Below are 17864 nucleotides of genomic sequence, written 5' to 3'. Positions count from 1 at the left end.
GGCCTTGATACGCCTGGGCATTGAGTCAAACAGAGCTTGGATAGCGTGTACTGGTACAGCTGCCCATGCAGCTTCAACAAGATACCACAGTTCATCAAAAGTAATGACTGGCGTATTTTGACGAGCCAGTTGCTCAGCCATCATTGACCAGACGTTTTCAGTTGGTGAGAGATCTGGACAATGTGCTGGCCAGGGCAGCAGTCGTACACTTTCTGTATCCAGAAAGGCCCGCACAGGACCTGCAAGATGTGGTCGTCCATTATCCTGTTGAACTGTAGGGTTTCGTAGGGATCGAAAATGGTAGAGGAACGGGTCGTAAGACATCTGAAATGTAAAGTCCACTGTTGAAAGTGCCGTCAGTGCGAACAAGAGGTGACCGAGACGTGTAACTAATGGCACCTCATATCATCGCGCCGGGTGATACGCCAGTATGGTGGTGACGAATACACGCTTCCAATGTGCATTCACCGCGATGTCGCCAAACACGGATGCGACCATCATGATGCCCTAAACAGAACCTGGATTCATCGGAAAAAATGACGTTTTGCCATTCGTGCACCCAGGTTCGTCGTTGAGTAGCCACAGTCTCCGAGCTGATAGTCCGTGCTGCTGCAAACGTCGCCGAACTGTTCGTGCAGATGGTTGTCGCCTTGCAAACGTCCCCATCTGTTGACTCAGGGATCGAGATGTGGCTGCACGATCCGTTACAGCCATGAGGATAAGATGCCTGTCATCTCGACTGCTAGTGATACGAGGCTGTTGGGATCCAGCACGGCGTTCTCTATTACCCTCTTGAACGCAACGATTCCATATTCTGCTAACAGTCATTGCATCTCGACCGACGCGAGCAGCAATGTGGCGATACGATAAACCGCAATCCCGATAGGTTACAATCCGACGTTTATCAAAGTCGGAAACGTGATGGTACGCGTTTCTCCTCCTTACACGAAGCATCACATAAACGTTTCAGCAGGCAACGCCGGTCAACTGCTGTTTGTGTATGAGAAATCGGTTGGAAACTTTCCTCATATCAGCAGGTTGTAGGTGTCTCCACCGCCGCCAACCTTGTGTGACTGCTCTGAAAAGCTAACCATTTGCATATCACTTTTTTCCTGTCGGTTAAATTTCGCGTCTGTATTACGTCATCTTCGTGGTGCAACAATTTTAATGGCCAGTAGTGTATGACACTGGAATTCTGTAAGATATTGCCGCCGGCTTGGAAGAGCAGCTGAACTGAATTGACAGGTCCTTGCAAATGGGTTATAAGATTACATCGACGAATGTTGAACCTTGGTAATGGAATGTAGACCAGTTAAATCACGCGATGCTCAAGGAACTAAATTACGAAATGAGGCGCTAAAAGTGGCACATGGGTCTTGCTATTTGGGCTGTAAAATAAAGCAGAGAGGGTATAAAATTCACGATGATAAATGTAGAATGTAACATAGATATTAGTGTCCGAAGCGCGGTCTATATCTGTGACTTCATTTGCTTTCATGAGTCGCTTCGCCATCGACAAAATTCCACATGGCGGGAACTTCTCGTTCAGGTCGCCCGGCAACTCACAGAGGCGCTCCCACCAGGAGGTTGCGGTTCGCCTCCGAGCACCAGCATACGGGCTGCACGAGCCTTATGAAGGGATACCTCTGCTTCCGCGCCACATGGAGCGTGCTGTTGTACATAGACTGAACATTATCCAACTACAAACTTCCGGGGCAAAAAAAAAAAAAAAAAAAAAAAAATCGGTCAGGATTCTAACCACCGACCGTAGCAGCAGCGAGGTTCAGGACTGAAGCACCTAGAACCGCTCTGCCACAACGGCCGGCTTCCGAGTCCCAGCTCCCACAGGAAAAGCCATGACATTGCCAGTAATCAACAGTAAAATTAGTATGAGAAATGTATGCTTATTATATTAAACGAAGAATTGTAAATAACATATTAATATCATTTGTATTTAGGTCTAAGCAAATTGCTGCTTCATCTGGGATTGGCTCGTAGTTATTCCGATGGCCTCCCACCTCGAACGGCCAGATTGTGGGACACTTTCTGCCATTAAAAACCTCTCCTATCATCTATAACTTGTTTTTAAATTGTTTCCATTTTCTTTTGCTCGATTTATGTTCATTTTATCCCAGTAGCAACTGATTATTGTTACTCTTGTTTTATTACAAAAAATAGACATATGCAACAAATATTGTAACACGCAAAATTGTAAAATGTACGATTTTTTTTTAAAGCAGGCACCAGGTCTTTCGATATGCAATAAGTGAAATGAAAATGTCTGACGTAAGGAGGGAACTCTCAGTTTCCAAAACTGCAGTCGACATGTTTCTTTTGGATTACGGTTGAACACAGCGGAATTGCGGCAGCTGTAATCGAGGGTTGTACGTGTCGTTATGGCAGCTACTATTTGAAAGCGACTCAGTCGTTGGTAGGACGGCACTTTATCTAACTGTCAGTACTTAAAATTAATCGTGAACTTCAAGCTTTCGCGAGCATTTTAACTCACAACCGTAGTTACCTAGCGCATAATTGTGGAACAGAGACTATGTTGTTAGCGAATGCCTTGTCTTATTACAGGCGTCAGTACGTGTTATTCGTTGTTCTGTTCAAAGGTAGTCAAGTCGCCGAAAATACAGTTGTTTCGGTCTATTTCTCGCCTGTTCACTTAGGTCAACTCATCTTTCTTTTCAGTAAACTTTTGTCTTCATAAAGCTGTTTATCGCCAACTGTTACCTGTTATTTGATGTGTGAATTACCTAATTACAATTTGTGAGTTTCAGGACGTCACTAAGTTCATTTCTGTTATGTGAATAAAATTAAACCTGCCTTTGATTGGCACCACGCAGCAGACATTTGCATATCGTCATATTTGAAGTATAAGCTCTAAAGCTACTTTCTTCTAGGTTGATTTGTAAACTTCAAGGAGACATGCATGGCATTATCATTCTGGCTCATCTTTCAGGTTAAAATATGATTGTCCTTGCTGTCATTTGTTATACCTATTACTCGTTTAAATTTAAAAAATCACTTATGTGTTCTTTGTGTTTATTCTCACTCTTCATTTGTTGTGTCTATCTTGTGGTTATGAGTTAACTGAGTAAGAGTTATTTTATTTAATGATGGGTTCATGCTGTTGATTCAAACTGAGGCGTCTAAACCGAACTGTCTTTTATTTATCTGCTTTTGCTAAACCTGAGATAGGCTCATTTTTATCTTTGGGTCATGAAGCATAAATGTTACATTCTTCTTCTACTGCTTCATAAGGATTCAGTGATAGTGACGTGTGCCACAGTTCATTCTGGTGCCATAGTACTAGTTTGTGTATTGTTTGGAGCAAAGGTTAATGGTCTCTCACATTGTCCCTGCCATCTGGGATGGTTTTCTCGTGTAAATGTTCTTGTTAAAGGGTCACAAGTATGGGGAAACTGATAGGATTAATGCCATTATTTGCTGCTTTGTGTGTTTAAATAATTTTTTGTTTGGGTGTAACTAATTGCACCATTAATTACATCTCAGCATTAAAGAAATTGTGTCTCTGTTTATTTTAAGGGACTAATTTCATTTGCTATTTTTTCCTATTTTTAAAATGTTATGTGGTGAATTATTTAAAGAGTTATTCGCCATTAAGTGCTACAGGTCTGTTTTAAAATTTAATGAGGCAGAATATAAAAAAAATTTTGTTCACGTCAAAATTTTATGTGATTAGTTAAGAAGTTGTGTGTGTTCTTTGTAATGAGTTTCTGGTCCTTGTGATAGTGGCTTGTCTAAACTTATTCAAATCTTCAAATGCGTGTGTGAAATCTTATGGGACTTAACTGCTAAGGTCATCAGTCCCTAAGCTTACACACTACTTAACCTAAATTATCCTAAGGACAAACAAGCACACCCATGCCCGAGGGAGGACTCGAACCTCCGCCGGGACGAGCCACACAGTCCATGACTACAGCGTCTTAGACCGCTCGGCTCATCGCGCGAGGCGTCTAAACTTACTCATGCATTCAGTAATAGATTGAAATTGTCTGTGTGTTGAGCAGCCGACAGTTGTAACAAATTCTGAATTGATTCAAACTATTGCGTATATCTTGTAACGTCTATTTTGTCAAAGTTTTGTCTGTAAATTGTATTATAATTTGGTAAAGGCTTTCGCAAAATTTGAATATTTATGCTTTGTGTGAAGTTGTCCTTTGGCCTCTTGCAAAAAAAGTTTGTTAAATCTGCACAAGATGTTACTCGCTCAGTATCTTACCACTTTCCCCACCAGATTACGGCCGCTTCACCATGTGTTATAAAATGTTTTCTTAAGGTGTTTGTTTGGAGTGGTAACTTGTCACAGAGTGAACCGTGGACAATAAACAGTCCAGAGAAGAAGAGACCAGAAACTTTTGAAATGTGATTCTACACAGCAATGCTGAAGGTTGGATAGGAGAACTGGCTAACTGATGAGGACGTATAGAATCGAATTGGCTGAAAAAGAAATTTATAGCGGAGCTTGAAAAATAGAATGGATCCGGTGATAGCACACGTCATGAAGCATCAAGGGATTGTCGATTTGGTAATGAAGAGAAGAGTGGGTGTTTGTGTGTGGGGATGGGGGTGGGGGGTGGGGGGGTGGGGAGGGTGTAAAAATTGTAGAGGGTGACCTAGACATGGATACATTAAGCCAGTTCAGATTGACGTAAGTTGCAGCAGTTCTGGAGTGATGAAGAGGCTTTCACAAGACAGATTTCCGGAAAGCTTTTGACACCGTTCCTCACAAGCGACTTCTAATCAAGCTGCGGGCCTATGGGGTATCGTCTCAGTTGTGCGACTGGATTCGTGATTTCCTGTCAGGAAGGTCGCAGTTCGTAGTAATAGACGGCAAATCATCGAGTAAAACTGAAGTGATATCAGGTGTTCCCCAGGGAACCGTCCTGGGACCTCTACTGTTCCTGATCTATATAAATGACCTGGGTGACAATCTGAGCAGTTCTCTTAGATTGTTCGCAGATAATGCTGTAATTTACCGTCTAGTAAGGTCATCCGAAGACCAGTATCAGTTGCAAAGCTATTTAGAAGGAGGACATCGAAAGGATGCAAAAAAGGGCAGCTCGTTTTGTATTATCACGTTATAGGGGAGAGAGTGTGGCAGATATGATACACGAGTTGGGATGGAAGTCATTACAGCATAGACGTTTTTTGTCGCGGCGAGACCTTTTTACGAAATTTCAGTCACCAACTTTCTCTTCCGACCTACATAGGTAGGAATGATCATCAAAATAAAATAAGAGAAATCAGAGCTCGAACAGAAAGGTTTAGGTGTTCGTTTTTCCCGCTCGCTGTTCGCGAGTGGAATAGTAGAGACATAGTATGATTGTGGTTAAATGAACCCTCTGCCAAGCACTTAAATGTGAACTGCAGAGTAGTCATGTAAATGTAGATTCACGTAGACCGCTGTATCAAACTGGTGCTCAGCCTCAAAACAGTAAATGATCTTGTGGATAACGTGGTAGGTTGACGTACGATACCGTCGTATATTGAAAGTTACGAGCGCCAGAAACTGCAGCGAAATTCAGGAATACATGCAAAGGGGCGAAAATTGGCGTAGGAAATGCCAGTTAAGCCTAAATTTGCGTAAATGTAACGTATTATTCGTAAGAAGGTGAAGAGGTCGTCTAATGTTGGATTGTATTGTTGGTCATAAATCACTGGAGAGAGTAACTACTGTAGAATACGTAGGAATATCTGTCTGGAACAACATAAAGCGGAATGACGACATAAAACCAATTTTACGGAAAACAGATAGGAGAGTAAAAAATCTTAAGAAAATGTAATCCATTGTACAAATGAGCGGCTTACAAAAGCTTACTTGTAAGAACGGTTTTTGAGTATATTCATCAGTCTGGGAACATTGCCTCGTTGACTTAATAGAAGAGACAACAAGATGGAACGAAGAGCGGCGCGCTTTGTCACGGACTCGTTCAGCAAGCGCCAGAGCATTACGGAGACGTTCAGTGGTAACAGAACGCTACGAGAGAGGCGTTCTGCATACCACAGAGATCCGCAGCCAGCATTCAGAGAGCGTGCGAGTCGGGTAAACGTGTTACTGCCTTCCGTATAAGTCTCGTGAAACGGCCACTGCCGGTAAATCAGAGGGATCAGAGCTCGTACGGAGGTTGAGCGATATCCGCGCTGCGCGCTCACCAGTTGCAAATGAAGAGCGGAAGGTAGCCTCCGCCAAACGCCGTGAGGTCGCTCGCCAAGTACAGACGTAGATTTTGACTCCAGTGCACGACGATGGCGGCACAACTGTCGGGTAACAAACGTTTCATCACGAGATTTTATATTTTCTCACCCAGTTCGATTGAGTACGTCCTCATCAGTTACCCAGTTTACCCATACAACCTTCAGCATTATTGGGCAGAATCACGTTAAAAAGTTTCCGTTCATTGTCTGTAACAATTTTTTTTGTAAAAGCGCAAAGGACAACTTTACACAAGTCATAAATATCAAATTTTTGTGAAAGCATTTACCAAAATGGCAATACAATTTATTCAACCAAAACTCTGACAAAACGGACGTTGCAAGACATGCACAATAATTATAACGAAACTGGCGCCACTAACGCTGCGTCCAACAGCCTGTTATGACTGTGTCCTGGCTGAATTGCTAAATGGTACAACAGTTTCGTATTTATGAATGATAATAACTCAAAATGGGGATGCTTTCGGCTTACGAAACCACACAATAACTTATTGTTTGAAGATGGCCTTGTAAGCCGAAAACCGTTCACTAAATAAATGAACACAATGTAACTTTCGCAACTTGTGTTTTCATTTGTAAATAGGAAGACTAAGTGATAACGACCTGTAGATCATGAGGATACAGTGCGCAGAAAATAAAACTGGCCTAGAAAGTGCTTCATGCACCTTAAAATAGGCAACCCAACTTACATCCGCGCTGGATGCAGATGTCAGGTTGGTGACTTATCTCAAGTGCCTATCTTAAGTGCATGAAGTATTTTCCGGGCCATATTTATTTCGCCCACTCTGCGTAAACCACGAGCAAACACTTGGCAACAATATTAGCAATTTTTATCTTATTCCAGTAGCTTCCTCAGAGAGGGAAAAAGATTCTTTGTACGCCTCTAATATTATTCCCATAACCCCTACACAGTATATAGTATATGGCAGCAGATTCGTCACTCAGTCTCCTCCATGTTTATCCAAAAGAGTTCCGAGAGAATAATCAACTGTCTTTCAAAGATTCGCATTGTAGTTCTCTGAGGATCCCTGTTATTGTTTCGTATGACCTATATCGATCAGTTGTAGTGATTGCAGCACCTCTGGACCCATTCGATATCTGCTGTCATAATTACTTCATAACGCTCCAAACATTGCAGCAGAACTGGTCTCAGCAGCGTGTCGTATGCTGTTTCCTTTATAAGTGCAGCGCATTTTCCCAGAAACCTCTTTTCATTAGCTTCTTCTTGTACTGATTATACAAGTGTTCCATTTAATGCTGCTTTTTAGTATGACACCCAAGTACGTAAATTATGTGACGTACTCACGGTGTTGGCCACTGACGCCATAAAAGACGGAGAGCAAGCTTGGGTTGGGGAAAGACCGGGGACAGGAAGTCGGCGATGCCCTCTTCACAGGAACCATCCCGGGATTAGCTTAAGACGATTCACAGAAAACAATGAAAAACTTAGTATGAATCACAGGATTAGGATTTTAACCACCGTCGTCCTGAGTGCGTGTCTTCAATATTCACCATTGTGCCACGTCTTTGAGTAGACGGTCTGTGAAGACAGACAGACTGCATACCTTTTGCTGGCTCCAAGGCATGAAGTCCGTCCTAACCACCCGAGGTGTTTCTGGAAGGATGAGGCACTGGAGGGCGCTGACGCTTGTTAAGGTTGTGGAAATTAAATACAGGACGTGAGCGACGAATTACCGCTGATGAATCTGATGCCAATTGTCCAAACACGATGACTGGACGCTATTTCTGCAAAGCCAGTTTTATTAAATATTATGACCCTATCGACAGTGGTAGCTGAAATCCCAGCAAGAGGCGAGGTACACCGTTAGATGGGATTCGAGAAAAAAGATACAAACCTACGAGAGTGTTAAGTGGTGAATTTGCAGTAGGTTCAAATGTGTGTGAATTCCTAAGGGACCAAACTGCTGAGGTGATCGGTCCCTAGACGTACACTCTACTTAAACTAACTTATGCTAAGAACAACACAGACACCCGTGCCTGGGGGAGGACTCGAACCTCCGGCGAGAGGGGCCGCGTGAGCCGAGACATGGTGCCTCAAACCGCACGGCCGCTCCGCGCGGCTTGCAGCAAGTAATAAAATTCACACAATTAAGAAATTTTTAGAGTATAACTTGGCAGAAGAAACGACACATGGCTAACACTGAGAACAACGCAAACCCACAGCTGCTGTACGGTGGCTGAGCTAAATGAAAGATGCCTTGGTGTCGGGGACTGTGAGGAAGTTGGGGGGGGGGGGGGGGGGGGGGGGGGAAGGCGCACGAAGCTTCGAGTCAAGACGTTCTTGTGTGGACATCGGCAGGATAATCCGTTCAATATTCCTGCCAATGAGTTTAGGTTCTCGCATTTCTAACTAGTCACTGGTGCCCGTTTACTACGTCAAGACTACATCGAATGCGTCGACTGGGGCAAAGGCATTTCTCGAGCTGGATTAACATGCCAAACAAATGTGACACTAATCGATTTAAGTGAAATGACTAATTTATCAAACGTTAACTACACTGACGGAAAAAGTTTGTACACCCTTTTAAAAGTTTCCAATTCACTCAAAGTTTATTGTTGCAACAGTGCATATGGAGTACGTGAACTGCTTACACTTCCAGATCAGTAGGAGGAGCGGTTCTGAGGTACCAGGTATCGACCCACGCCGAAACATTCATATCAGTACGCGGTGTAGCCTCGACAGGAGGCAATCTAGCCGTTGACTCTGGTTCAAAAATGGTTCAAATGGCTCTGAGCACTATGGGGCTTAACTTCTGAGGTCATCAGTCCCCTAGAACTTAGAACTACTCAAACCTAACTAACCTAAGGACATCACACACATCCATGCCCGAGGGAGGACTCGAACCTGCCACCTTAGCGGTCGCGCGGCTCCAGACTCTAGCGCCTAGAAACCGCTCGGCCACTACGGCCGGCGTTGACTCTGGCCTCCAGCCGATGGCGAATAAGTGTTTAGGGATGCCTTGTGCTACGCCTCTCCTCGATCTGTCCACGTAAGAGTCACTTCTCGTCCCGTCACATCTCACACGTGATCGACTAGAGAAAAGTGTGTGCATCGTGCTGGCCAGAGAAGTTGCTGCACCCCTTGCAGAGCAGGTCGAGTTTCTCGGGCGGTGTGCGGGTCAACTTTATCCCGCTGGAGCAACTTATCACATCCCTGTTACAAGAACGGCAAAAGAAAGGGTCTACCAAGATCCTGCACGTACCGAGCGCTGGTCAGTGTCCTCTCCAGAAACACCAAAGATGAATGAGAGTTGTAGCTTATCGCACCCCGGATCACAAGGCCTGGTGTGGAGCCAGTGTGTCTTGGGCGAATGCACTCTGCAAGAAAAGCGCTCATCGCGTCTATGTCGTACGCGCAAACGACCATCATAAGGGTGCCGGCAGAACATGCTTTCATCGCTGAAGACCACGACGCGTCATTCCGTCTTCCAAGCGATTCTCTGACGGCACCAGTCAAACCATGCAGCTCGATGCTGTGGTGTGAGTGTAAGACGGGTAGACGTGTGCTTGCCTGAAGCTCCACTGCTAATAACCAGTTCGCAAGAGGTCGCGTTAACGCACCCGAGCTCACAAGCTCTCTTCTCTGTGCTGTACGCCCCTGGTAGCTGAGTGGTCAGCGCGACGGAATGTCATACCCAACGGCCAGGATTCGATTCCCGGGTGGGACCGAGATTTTCTCCGCCTAGGGGCTTGGTGTTATGTTGCCCTTATCATCATCATTTCATCCCCATCGACACGTAAGTCGCCGAAGTGGCGTCAACTCGAAAGACTTGCACCAGGCGAACGGTCTACCCGACGGGAGGCTCTAACCACACGGCATTTACATTTACATTTTATCTGTGCTGTGTTAGCTGTACGATCTGCCACTGGCGCTCTTACAATACGACGATCCCGGTGGGCGTGTGTGCTGCGTGGACGCCCAGATGATGATGATGATGATGATGTTTGGTTTGTGGGCGCTCAACTGCGCGGTCATTAACGCCAGTAAGATGCCCAATCTTTACTCTGTCCGATCTCGCCTCTTTCATGACTGATGATGAAGTGATGAGGACAACACAAACACCCAGTCCTCGAGCGTAGAAAATCCCCAACCCGGCCACGAATGGAACTCGGGACCCCGTGGTACAGAGGCATCAACGCTAGCCACTAAACCACGAGCTGCGGGCGAGGGCGTCCAGAACGGTGTCTACAGGTGTGGGTATGTTCACGTGACCTTTGGCACCAGCATTGTCACACAGATGACGCACCACGTCCAGCTTATGTGGCAATGCTCCGAAAGGACCATCCTGTCACTCGGAAGACGACAATTTGGCCCCTTTCAGACTCACTTCGCTGGTTGTAGGCACGGCGGCCTGCCTGATTCACACGTCTGCAACACACAGCCTTTTCGTTGAGAGCATTCGCTACTAAAGGGTAGACATAGATGGCGCTCTGTTACCTATGCTACTACGGTGTCTGTTGGCGCACGACGTGGATACCATTATCAGCACATCTGCAACCCACGAGGCGGCATTTGCCGTCATTGGATCAGAATTAAAGTCGTCTTCCCAGGTGTACTAATTTTTTTTCTGGCAGTGTAATTTTAGATACAGTTTTGTTTTTCCTATGTTGCTTACAATTTAATGTTGTGTACTGATTGTAGTCAGTGTCGTAATAGAAATAAAAATTCCCAACGTACTGAATCATACACCAAACAGATGTAATCAACTTGTCATTCAAATTGGTTCCGATGCATACGTTTTCTCATTCCTCGATCCTGATGTACTTAACGCATGCAGTTGCTGTTTTCTCACGCAAGAGCAACTTTGGATTATTAAATTAATTAAAGTTGCGCTTAGCATTGTAAGCAAATCTGTCATCATTCCGAAGACTGGTCTGAACGCTACAGTACTTTGCTAATCACGGTTGTGTTGGAGGTGGTTCGCCGTTGCTTCCTCCGACTGTTGAACTGACTTACCCAGACAGTTAAAGGGGGAATTGTAGATTAACGTGGATTTCGACCCACAGTGTACAGTGGCGTTACGGTGATTGGTTGACAAAGTGACAAAGTACAGTGTACTAAAACGTCGACGTACTGATCACTTTAGCTCAAAACAGACACGAAAAAATACAACAAGTGTTATGCAACACAGTGTATGTCGAAGGACGAAGTCTTCTGTCACGAAGTCTACTGGTGTGAAATATTTACACTGAATGTAAACACAGATTTCTAAACCAATGGAAGTGAAGGGCCGTCTGAAGGAAGCCACTGGAGGAAGCAGTGGAAACATATGAGACATGCTGCTGCTGTTGTAAGTTAAAAATTTACGAATTAAACACCGGACTCACATTCAGGAATATCGGAGTTTACATCTCCGTCCGGCCTCGAAATGTAGGTTATTCAGAGTTTACTTAAGTCGGTTAATGTAAATAATGATGTAGTGGATTTAGAATGGTCACGAACGATTTCCTTCGCAATCCATTCCACTCAAATTTGCGCTCCGTATCTTGGGAATTGGTGTTAGAGGTAGAGCTGAAACCTGATGATTCTTCCCTTCTTTTCCCCCCTTGTTTATCTGCTACACCACACATCTTTTTTTCTATTTTATATACCTTAAAATTTATCCGCTTTGACAATATTTCCCCTGTATTACCCATGCCAGCGCCAAATTAGCTATTCTGCACTGCTTTGTCGCATGTGCCACAAACCTGCCCCTCATTCCCTCATTCCGGAACTATTTTCCAGAGGTCTTGTAAAGCACTCCCTAATTTATTTGTCCACAGACTTTTTAAAATTACTTCGTTTCCTCTTCACCGGATTTCACGCAGTACACGTTTCACTGTCTTAGAACGTTGTGTTCCATGCATTCAGTTCCAGATACTTCTCATTCGATGTCAGGATTTGATACCGGCACAGACATTTCTCACTCAAAACAGCTTTTTTCATCTGCATCAGGCAGCTTCTGGCAATTTCCTTACATCGACCATCCTATGTAATATTGTTTTCTACTCAAGAGGTTTTCACATTTCTACTACTGTGTCGCTTCGCTTCAAATTTTAATGTTATAGTATGGTCGCTTGCTGTACATTAGATTTAACAGGATTTTACTTTCTGTGATTTTAACTCTACCATTGCACCTCTCTCCACTGCCTTTATTCCACTACTAAATATTCATTTCGCATTCTTCGCTGATTGTATACGTATTGCTTTAACATCAGAGACGAGAAGATTTAAGCCAGCCTTATATTCTTAACACTGAACTTGTTTTGTTATCGTTTATTGGTATCACTTCATTTTGTTCGTGTTTCTCTGTAGTTGATGAAACTTACGTGTTTCAGGAACCTCGAAATGTCGAAGGTTTCCCCTACGTGAATAAATCTGTGTCCTCCAGTGATGTGATGACAAGTTTGTCTGAACTTCTAATGACAAGTTTATAGTTTCACAAAATTTTGACGTAAAGTCAAATAATCTAGCTCTTCTACATATAATTAATTTTACTAATATGGAAGTATTTCATCTGCTGACATGTTTCAGCTTGTGTGTCTGAGTAGTTTATCAAATTCTAAGAAAATTACTGGATTTCCTATTCCTTCTACGTCCATCTCCTCTTTCTCTTCTATCATACATCGGACTTACTCTTCTTCATCGCTCAGATTTTCAATGTTCTTCACTGCGAAGGTAAAACAGATACATCGTTCGTCATCGAAATTACGTTTAAACTTTCCAGAAACAGATGAAGTTTCAAATGAGCTATAATAAAAAAATACTTGTGGGGAGAAGATGACAGAAAACCGGTGCCAGGAGGAGGGTACGTGGGACGAGAGTTAAAACTCTTAAAATAGCTTATCTGGGATGTTGAGTCTATTGACCATACCGCGACGGAATAATTAGCACCGCAGAAGGAGAGCAGGAAGACAGCTTCCAATTCAGTTAAGAATGAGGCACGTAAAAGGTAAGTACGACGTATTAAATCAGCAGAAGAAATGAAATGGTTCGTCTACTGATGAACCAAGGTCACTCTGGATGTCGTAGAAAGGCACACAGTCGCAGACTAGCAGGGAGGCGAAGAACGCACCCTTGAACAAAACTGGTCCATCGATGCAGGACTGAAAAGGAAAGTTCTGAAACTGTCTATGAATTCTGAGGAAGTGGAATGTAAGCAGACAGAAAATCACAGAAGAAGAAATTTGAATCACTGTGTGATACCAGGATGCTAAAAATGAAGTAGACAAATAAACTACCGAATAGGAGGAAATTAGTAAAAAAAAGTCCATGGGAAAGTGTAATTGGGAGACGGAATTGTACTAAGGGATTCAGGAAAAGTTAGAATTGGACTGGAAAAAGTACCAGAGGACTGAAATTGTAGAAGTACGCAAAAATTAGAAAGTTAAAATCCAACACAAATAAATATTTTATTGAGGAAAAGACTATTTTTAATCGACTTTAAAGTATTTTAGCTATATTGCTGATTTTCTCCACGAGAAATAAGTCCGCCGCGGTATCTGAGTGATCTGGCTCAGAGGGCACCTACCCCTCCTCCCCCGGCGGTGTCTGAGCTTAAACCGCCTACGATCGATTCTACATCTGAGCTCCGCGGATGGGAGAGCGCGTCGCAGATTGCGCGGGTTTTATTTCTTTTTGCTTTTCCTTTTACCTTTGTTTTTCTTTAACCAGAATTTATATTTCTCTTTCTCTTTCGCCGACGTATTCACATGATTTCATGATAATAGTGATTATTAGAAAAACACATGCAAATAAATAACAACAACGCCTTCCACTACTGTTGATTCCCGGTGTCTGCCACTTCCCGAAGCGCCACAGGCTCGGCACTGGTGAGGGGACACTGTGGCAGGCCTCGGGTTTCGACCCCTGCCCGCTTTGCCCCCCGAGCCCCCTTCGGTCCACCGCCACGCACACACACACACACACACACACACACACACACACACACACACACACAAAAAGGTCAGCGCGACAGAATGTCAATCCTAAGGGCCGGGGATCGATCCCCGGCTATGTGGGAGATTTTCTCCGCTCAGGGACTGGGTGTTGTGTTGTCCTAATCATCATCATTTCATCCCCATCGACGCGCAAGTCGCCAAAGTGGCGTCAAATCGAAAGACTTGCACCAGGCGAAAGGTCTACCGGGTGGGACGCCCTAGTCACACGACATTTACATCTTTTCCACGAGAAATATTCTCAAATTCATTAAAAGTTGCTTCCCACCAATCTCGTAGTTCAACACGTATCTTTTAGGATAATGCTCTGTTAAGGAATATCAAATGCTGCGTCTTAGCAAACAGAACCGCGCGCTCTCCCACCTGGTTTCAATGTGTCAGTACTACTGAGAGAAGAAAGAATCTTAATTTCCTTCACGACGAGTCGCACTGTCAACATCCGGCTATTGTTTACCTTTTGAGTGTGATTACGACGGTTTGCCACTCAGTTACGCGCATCGCTCTGCACTGACGTTCAGGGAAGTGGTGGCGCAGCGACCTTCGGCGCCGTTCCAAGGTCCGGGCGCACGGCGAGAATTAATGCGACTGGCGCAACTCAGGCCTCGGTCGTTCCAGGAACGGGAGACCATCGGCACGCACAGGAAGCGTTCGCATATGGTGATCGCCAAAATGCGAGAGCTGCGTCGGAAGTGCGTGCGGCGACGCCTCGATCCGTGGCGCTGAGTCACGCGCAGCGGGCAGGACAGCCACACTGCCGCGTCTGCCACCTGCTACAGCCGTGTGGCGGAGGGCACTTTGTGTGTTATTGTCGATTACTCTCTTTCCCGCTTCAGTCACGAAAGGTGCACTGGGATAAATACTGCTAGATGATGGTGAATCTTCCAGATTGTATGGCCGCCGCCCAAGATGAGCCACGAGCACACGGTCTAAGATCAGTGAGGGTACACTCGTCCACTCCATACTTTGCTGTGCCTTTTGGCACCATGCTGTATGAATATTCCAAAGAAAGCAGGCGCTGACAGGTGTGAAAATTATCGAACTATCTGTTTAACAAGTCATGGTTGCAACATACCAACACGAATACTTTACAAAAGAATGTAGAAACGGTTAGAAACCGATCATGGGAAGATCAGTTTGGATTCCGGACAAATATAGGAACAGGCGAGACAGTAGTCATCTTACGAATCGTCACAGAAGATGGGTTAAGAAAAGGGAAACCTACGTTTATAGCATTTGTAGACTTAGAGAAAACTTTTTACAAATTTGACTGGAATACTCTGAAGGTGGGAGGGGTAAAATACAGACAGCGAAAGGCCATTTACAATTTGCACAGAAACCAGATGGCAATTATACGACTAGAGGGGCACAAAGGAAAGCACTGGTTCAGAAGGGAGTGAGACAGAGTTGTAATCTATTCCCGACGTTATTCAATCTGTATACTGAGCAAACAGTAAAGGAAACAAAAGAAAAATTTGGAATAGGAATTAAAATCAATGGAGAAGAAATAAAAAACTTTGAGGTGTGCAGATGACATTGCAATTTTGTCAGAGACAGCAAAGGACTTGGAAGAATAGTTGAAAGGAATGGACAGTGTCCTGAAAGGAGGATACAAGATAAACATCAACAAAGACGAAACGAAGATAATGGAATGTAGCCGCATTAAATCAGGCGATGCTGAGGGAATTAGACTAGAAAATCAGGCACTTAAAGTAGTAGATGAATTTTTCTATTTGGGGAGGAGTTTTGCTATTTGGGGAGCAAAATAACTGATGATGATCGAAGTAGAGAGGATGTAAAATGTAGACTGGCTATGGCAAGGAAAGCGTTTTCGAAGAAGAGAAATTTGTTAACATCGAGTATAGATCTAAGTGTCGGGAAGGCTTCTATGAAGGTATTTGTATGGAGTGTAGGCATATATGGAAGTGAAACATGGACGATAAATAGTTTAGACAAGAAGAGAATAGAAGCTTTCGAAATGTGGTGCTACAGAGGAATGGTGAAGATTAGATGGGTAGATCACGTAACTAATCAGGAGGTACTGAACAGAACTGGAGAGGAGAGGAATTTGTGGCACAACACGACTAGGAGGAGGGATCGGTTGGTAGGACATGTTCTGAGGCATCAAGGGATCACCAATTTAGTACTGGAGGGAAGCGTGGGAGGTAACAATCGCAGAGGGAGACCAAGAGATTAATACACAAGCAGATTCAGAGGGATGTAGGTTGCAGTAGGTACTGGGAGATGAAGAAGCTTGCACAGGATACAGTAGCATGGAGAGATACATCGGACCAATCTTTGGACTGAAGACCACAACAGCAGCATAGTATGAATAATTACGGTCAATAGCAAGGTGTGTGGTTTGAAAATGGCCGAAACTGCTTACCACTACAGCTGTGTTCTATATCAGTGGAAGGAAAAAAAATCGTCAGTAGTGAACAGTCGCGGACCTTGCCTCGAATAAGCAAGATACTGAAACTTCCTGGCAGACTAAATCTGCGTGCGGGACCGAGTCTCGAACTCAGGACCTTTGCCTTTCGCCAGTAAGTGCTCTGCCAACTGAGCTACCCAAACACGACTCACACCCCGTCCTCACAGCTTTACTCTACCAATACATCGTCTCCTACCTCCCAAACTGTGAGGACGGGGCGTGAGTCGTGCATGGGTGGCTCAGTTGGCGCCGGCACGGTGGCTCAGCGTGTTCGGTCAGAGGGTAACGTGCCCTCTGTAATAAAAAAAAAACTGAGTTTACAGATCAAAAACCAACGAAAATAGATGTCTTACGACGTCCGCCCCGAGCAGATTCAACGAACTGAAGCGAACAAAATGAAAATAAAAAAAAAGCCATACGGTCATTATTAAAAAGAAAAGTTGGTAGGGCACTTGCCCACGAAAGGCAAAGGTCCCGAGTTGAAGTCTCGGTCCGGCACACAGTTTTAATCTGCCAGGAAGTTTCATATCAGCGCACATTCCGCTGGAGAGTGAAAATCTCATTCAAGCAAGATACTTTCTGGGTCCCGATGTTTCGGCCAGAGCTGCGCAGGGCTCCAGAGGTGTTCCTCCCCCCCTGAGTATTTCCGACTTGTTGGTAAGTCTGTGTGAGCTCTAACTTTTCTCAATTTATATTCGGGATCTTTTTGCGAGATATGTGTAGGAAGAATCAATGAACTGCTCGTATCTTCTAGGAACGTACGATCACTGCATTTAAACAGTTAAGAACACCGTCGAGGAACTTGCCTCTCTTGCAGCGTCTGCCGCTGGAGATGGCCGAGCGTTCCCATGACCCTTCCGCGCCTCCTGTACAGATCTGTGACGAAATGCTCTATTCTTCTTCGGATATTCTCTGTTTCCTCTGTTGTTGTTGTTGTGGTCTTCAGTCCTGAGACTGGTTTGATGCAGCTCTCCATGCTACTCTATTCTGTGCAAGCTTCTTCATCTCCCAGTACCTACTGCAACCTACATCCTTCTGAATCTGCTTAGTGTATTCATCTCTTGGTCTCCCTCTACGATTTTTACCCTCCACGCTGCCCTCCAATGCTAAATTTGTGATACCTTGATGCCTCAAAACATGTCCTACCAACCGATCCCTTCTTCTAGTCAAGTTGTGCCACAAACTTCTCTTCTCCCCAATCCTATTCAATACCTCCTCATTAGTTACGTGATCT

At 44.4% G+C, this 17864-nt stretch overlaps 1 protein-coding gene across 2 annotated transcripts in view; it reads right to left on the bottom strand.

Annotated features, from left to right (window-relative positions):
• Positions 1-17864, bottom strand: part of LOC126266718 (titin homolog) — a 1013152-nt gene that overhangs the window by 209833 nt on the left and 785455 nt on the right. The gene's annotated exons all lie outside the window — the stretch shown is intronic.

The sequence above is a fragment of the Schistocerca gregaria genome, chromosome 4 (genome assembly GCF_023897955.1).
Source record: "Schistocerca gregaria isolate iqSchGreg1 chromosome 4, iqSchGreg1.2, whole genome shotgun sequence".
Taxonomy (NCBI): Eukaryota; Metazoa; Arthropoda; class Insecta; order Orthoptera; family Acrididae; genus Schistocerca; species Schistocerca gregaria.
The sequence above is the reverse complement of the archived record's forward strand: the minus strand, read 5'-3'. Positions and strand labels throughout refer to the sequence as shown.